Here is a 6,534-nt window from a genome sequence, read left to right as displayed (position 1 = left end):
TAAATGCTAAATAATTTTCATATAGATACTAAGTTTATGAATTCATACAAGTAAATAATTTTCATATAAGTACTAATTAATTTTCATATAAATACTAATTGTATGAATTCATACAAGTAATTAATTTTCATATAAATACTAATTAAGTTTCATATAGATACTAAGTTTATGAATTCATACAAGTAAAAAATTGTCATATAAATACTAAATAATTTTCATATAGATACTAAGTTTATGAATTCATACAAGTTAAAAATTTTCATATAAATACTAAATAATTTTCATATAGATACTAAATAATTTTCATATAAGTACTAAGTTTATGAATTCATACAAGTAAATAATTTTCATATAAATACTAAATAATTTTCATATAGATACTAAGTTTATGAATGCATACAAGTAAAAAATTTTCATATAAATACTAAATAATTTTCATATAAATACGAATTGTATGAATTCATACAAGTAATTAATTTTCATATAAATACTAATTAAGTTTCATATAGATACTAAGTTTATGAATTTATACAAGTAAAAAATTTTCATATAAATACTAAATAATATTCATATAGATACTAAGTTTATGAATTCATACAAGTTAAAAATTTTCATATAAATACTAAATAATTTTCATATAGATACTAAATAATTTTCATATAGGTGCTAAGTTTATGAATTCATACAAGTAAATAATTTTCATATAAATACTAAATAATTTTCATATAGATACTAAGTTTATGAATTCATACAAGTAAAAAATTTTCATATAAATACTAAATAATTTTCATATAGATACTAAGTATATGAATTCATACAAGTAAAAAATTTGCATATAAATACTAAATAATTTTCATATAGATACTATGTTTATGAATTCATACAAGTTAAAAATTTTCATATAAATACTAAATAATTTTCATATAGGTACTAAGTTTATGAATTCATACAAGTAAAAAATTTTCATAGAAATACTAAATAATTTTCATATAGATACTTAGTTTATGAATTCATACAAGTAAACAATTTTCATATAAATGCTAAATAATTTTCATATAGATACTAAGTTTATGAATTCATACAAGTAAATAATTTTCATATAAGTACTAATTAATTTTCATATAAATACTAATTGTATGAATTCATACAAGTAATTAATTTTCATATAAATACTAATTAATTTTCATATAAATACTTAATAAATTTCATATAAATACTAATTAATTTTCATATAGATACTAATTTTCATATAAGTGCTAAGTGTATGAATTCATACAACTAAATAATTTTCATATAAGTACAAACAATTTAAAAAAAAAAAAATAAATGTTAAGCTATTTTTGATGTTGTAATATTTCTTATAAGCATAATGCTCGTAGAAAATGATATAAATTACTTGTGTATATATGAATTCAAAACTTTTATATGGTTAAAAAGATTTTTTCCATACGATTTCGGGTTGGTGAGGTGTACGTGGCAGAAAACATATATGTTGTATGAAACTTTGACATTAGTACTTGTATGAAAATTTTAATACTTGTATGAAATTGCATACTTAGTACTTATATGAAAATTATTTTCATATAAATATAAAAGTATTTAAGTGTAATATATAAATGAGAGCAAACAAATTTATTCCTGGTTTGCTACAGTTGGTTTAAATAGAAATAATTTTGTTAATAATGAAATGTTATTAATTGAGATTATTCTTCTATACCTAACATAATGTAGTCGTTTTTTTTTTTTTTAATTTAACTTTTTTTGGGGTTTGTTCTTCTATTCACATAAAATATATGTGGGTAAAGAATAAAATTCAATAAAGTTAAATATTTATATTATTACGCTCGAATACTTTCATATCATATATGAAATAAAATGAAAAATAATTGAATTGAAATTATTAATTTCAAATCAAAAGAAAAACGTATATACTCTCAAAAAAAGATATATACACTATATGCATTGAAATAAAGTAAAATGTATAAAAAATGATATTATTTGAAAGTTTAACAAATACAAGAAGAAACATCGTCCTTACATTAATAATTATATTATATATGTATAGAGAACGAAAATTCTTTCTCACGATAAGATAAAATCTCAAAGTCCGAATAAGACCGCAATAAATAATACAATAATATGAAATTAAATGAAATGAAGTGAATTTTTTAATCAATCGTAGTAAAAGAAATTTCATAACTATTTATTGTCGCGATTTCGTTCTTCTTTGCATTTTGTATATGTCGTGTACTTAATTTTCAAATATTGAAAATATCATTATAAAAATTTATATAGTATAAAAAATATTATATAAATGAATAAAAAATATTATTCTGGTTGATCCTGCCAGTAGTTATATGCTTGTCTCAAAGATTAAGCCATGTATGTCTAAGTACAAACAAATTAAAAGTGAAACCGCAAAAGGCTCATTATATCAGTTATGGTTCCATAGATCGTTAACAGTTACTTGGATAACTGTGGTAATTCTAGAGCTAATACATGCAAAATAAACACGGACCTTTTGGAACGTGTGCTTTTATTAGGCTAAAACCAAGCGATCGTAAGATCGTTATATTGGTTGAACTCTAGATAACTTGCAGATCGTATGGTCTCGTACCGACGACAGATCTTTCAAATGTCTGCCCTATCAACTTTTGATGGTAGTATCTAGGACTACCATGGTTGCAACGGGTAACGGGGAATCAGGGTTCGATTCCGGAGAGGGAACCTGAGAAACGGCTACCACATCTAAGGAAGGCAGCAGGTGCGTAAATTACCCACTCCCAGTTTGGGGAGGTAGTGACGAAAAATAACAATACAGGACTCATATCCGAGGCCCTGTAATTGGAATGAGTACACTTTAAATCCTTTAACAAGGACCTATTGGAGGGCAAGTCTGGTGCCAGCAGCCGCGGTAATTCCAGCTCCAATAGCGTATATTAAAGTTGTTGCGGTTAAAACGTTCGTAGTTGAATTTGTGCTTCATACGGGTAGTACAGCTATAATTGTGGTATGTACATTACCTTATGTATGCAAGCGTATTACCGGTGGAGTTCTTATATGTAATTAATACAATGTATTTTTTACATATTCCTCCTATTTAAACCTGCTTCAGTGCTCTTCATCGAGTGTTGTTGTGGGCCGGTACAATTACTTTGAACAAATTAGAGTGCTTAAAGCAGGCTCCAAATGCCTGAATATTTTGTGCATGGAATAATGAAATAAGACCTCTGTTCTACTTTCATTGGTGTTTAGATCAAGAGGTAATGATTAATAGAAGCAGTTTGGGGGCATTAGTATTACGACGCGAGAGGTGAAATTCTTGGACCGTCGTAAGACTAACTTAAGCGAAAGCATTTGTCAAAGATGTTTTCATTAATCAAGAACGAAAGTTAGAGGTTCGAAGGCGATCAGATACCGCCCTAGTTCTAACCATAAACGATGCCAGCTAGCAATTGGGTGTATCTACTACTATGGCTCTCTCAGTCGCTTCCCGGGAAACCAAAGCTTTTGGGCTCAGGGGGAAGTATGGTTGCAAAGCTGAAACTTAAAGGAATTGACGGAAGGGCACCACCAGGAGTGGAGCCTGCGGCTTAATTTGACTCAACACGGGAAAACTTACCAGGTCCGAACATAAGCGTGTAAGACAGATTGATAGCTCTTTCTCGAATCTATGGGTGGTGGTGCATGGCCGTTCTTAGTTCGTGGAGTGATTTGTCTGGTTAATTCCGATAACGAACGAGACTCAAATATATTAAATAGATGCTTTCAGGATTATGGTGTTGAAGCTTATATAGCCTTCATTCATGAGTTCATCTTGAATGTGCAAGTGTTTGAATGTGTTTATATAAGTGGAGCCGTACCTGTTGGTTTGTCCCATTATAAGGACACTAGCTTCTTAAATGGACAAATTGCGTCTAGCAGTAACGAGATTGAGCAATAACAGGTCTGTGATGCCCTTAGATGTCCCGGGCTGCACGCGCGCTACAATGAAAGTATCAACGTGTATTTCCTAGACCGAGAGGTCCGGGTAAACCGCTGAACCACTTTCATGCTTGGGATTGTGAACTGAAACTGTTCACATGAACTTGGAATTCCCAGTAAGTGTGAGTCATTAACTCGCATTGATTACGTCCCTGCCCTTTGTACACACCGCCCGTCGCTACTACCGATTGAATTATTTAGTGAGGTCTCCGGACGTGATCACTGTGACGCCTTTTGTTTCACGGTTGTTTCGCAAAAGTTGACCGAACTTGATTATTTAGAGGAAGTAAAAGTCGTAACAAGGTTTCCGTAGGTGAACCAGCGGAAGGATCATTATTGTGTTCCTATCCGTAAATATTATAAAAAAAAACAAACAAACAAACAAAAAAAGAATAAAAAAGAAAAATTATTTTCTTTTTTTCTTTTCATTCATTTATTTGAATGTTTTTCTTTTTTTCTTTTTTTTTTACTCCTTGTATTGTAGTATAATGAAAATTATATCGCATACATTGTATTTGAACGCAACAAACCTTTAAACATATATAGTTGTACTTATTATTTATAAAAATAATATAAATGAAAAGTTAATTTGTTCTCATTAACGTGTAATTCCTTAAAAATTTATAGTAATTAAATAAAATGTAATAAAAAAGGAATTACTGTTTTTGTTGGACTAAGACATGCGCAACTTGTAAATGTTTGGGTTGAAAATTACAATTTATTGAAAGATGTTTTAAAATAATTTATATAATATACGAAAACGCAATGTTATTCTTTCAATAAATTAAAAACTCTTGACGTTAAATTAAAATAAACAAAAAATTATCACTCTAAGCGGTGGATCACTCGGCTCATGGGTCGATGAAGAACGCAGCTAACTGTGCGTCATCGTGTGAACTTCAGGACACATGAACATCGACATTTTAACGCATATTGCAGTCCATGCTGTTATGTACTTTAATTAATTTTAAAGTGCTGCTTGGACTACATATGGTTGAAGGTTGTAAGACTATGCTAAATTAGTTGTGTTAGCTCAGGTGGTGGAGTAGGGTGTGCTTCTTTTCGTGATCGTGGTTGGCCGTGGGGAAATGGAAGGCGCAAAAGATTCCACACAAAGTTTGCCAAAAAAAGTAGAACAAATTTTCTTTGTAATAAATATAATTTTATTAAATAAATTGGAATGTCACTTACCACGTCTGGATCGGTTGAGAAGTCGCAAAGGAAGGGAGAAGTAAGAAGAAGCAAAGCAAGAGCGCAACTTCAAATATTTAGTTGTGTTCGAATTAGACTTCGAAAAAGCTTCGAAGTAGTGATCTCTCTTCCGACACAGACGTGGCAGTGAAATTAGGCGGGGGCGGCGTCAACATTCCGCCCGCCTTGCAGTATTACTGCAAATGCAGTTTACAATTAATTAATTATTACTTAAAACTAACATGCGACTGGCTCCTGTACTTCCTCTGGCAAGCGATGAATTTCTTGCAGATGCATCCTTTGAGTGGTTCGAGGCAAGGCAGTTGCTGCAATAGCGGTGAATTAAGGTTGTCCTCAACCTAATTTCTGGGGACATCTGGCGAAATTTTGGGCACCAGCGAAGAAGGTGATTGTCTATGCATAACGGGCAATTGATGGTCGTCATTTTGAATAATTTCTTGAATGAAAAGAAAATTATTAAGGTGTGAATGTATAGAATAAGTTAACATTGATTGGGTAAAATGACATTTTTTGTTATAGGCCTACAAATTAAGCCGCGTTGAGTTTTGATGACCACAACTCGAACTCGTTGGTCCAACCCTGGATATATTTTGATGATCCTGCCCAATCTCCATTCATTTGGAGGTAAATTTTTATCCGGCTCGAAGGACCAATCAATGAGTTTCAATTAAATAGAGTCACTTTCGGGATCAATTGTGCCCCGTATCTAGCAATCCGTACTCTGATGCAACTAGCTGAAGACTCAAAAAGCGAAGCCAAAACATTGGGAATTCGATGGAATGCGAGGTCGGACAACTTTTACTTTTCCACTAAACCTCAGGACAACAAAGACTCTTTCACTAAAAGAGAAGTTTTGTCTATGATAGCCAAATTATTCGACCCAGCAGGATGGTTAAGTCCAGTAATCATCGTTGCTAAAATTTTAATGCAGGATATTTGGCTAGAAAAAACCGATTGGGACGAGACTTTGACTTCCAAATCTCTCAATCAGTGGAAGACATTCTTAAACAACTACCCACATATAAGCACTATTAGGATCCCACGATGGGTATCTTACACACCGAACTGTCAAGTACAGTTCCATGGATTCTACGATGCCTCAGAGAAGGCGTACGGCGCAGCGATCTATTTGCGCGTACTCAGAAGCAAAATGTGCCTTCTGAGTTAACTGAATAAGTCTGTGTTTGACAAATTTAACTTCATCAGAAGTGAGCGTTGAAGACGGTGATGGGGTCTTGCAATTTGGATGACTTCTGTTGTAGAATCTAAAGATTCGAGAAATTACACGGAGTGCTCTTGAAAATTTGGAAAAACGTTCCAAAACGTCTTCGGTCTCAA

General features: G+C 31.6%; 1 non-coding gene across 1 annotated transcript; it reads left to right on the top strand.

Annotated features, from left to right (window-relative positions):
• Positions 1-2,330: 2,330 nt before the first annotated feature.
• Positions 2,331-4,320, top strand: LOC128923316 (small subunit ribosomal RNA). The gene has a single exon (XR_008472283.1). It is a non-coding gene; the product is annotated as a small subunit ribosomal RNA (ribosomal RNA).
• The last annotated feature ends 2,214 nt before the right edge of the window (positions 4,321-6,534 follow it).

The sequence above is a fragment of the Zeugodacus cucurbitae genome, chromosome X (genome assembly GCF_028554725.1).
Source record: "Zeugodacus cucurbitae isolate PBARC_wt_2022May chromosome X, idZeuCucr1.2, whole genome shotgun sequence".
Lineage (NCBI taxonomy): Eukaryota > Metazoa > Arthropoda > Insecta > Diptera > Tephritidae > Zeugodacus > Zeugodacus cucurbitae.
This window is presented reverse-complemented; position numbering and strand designations above follow the sequence as displayed.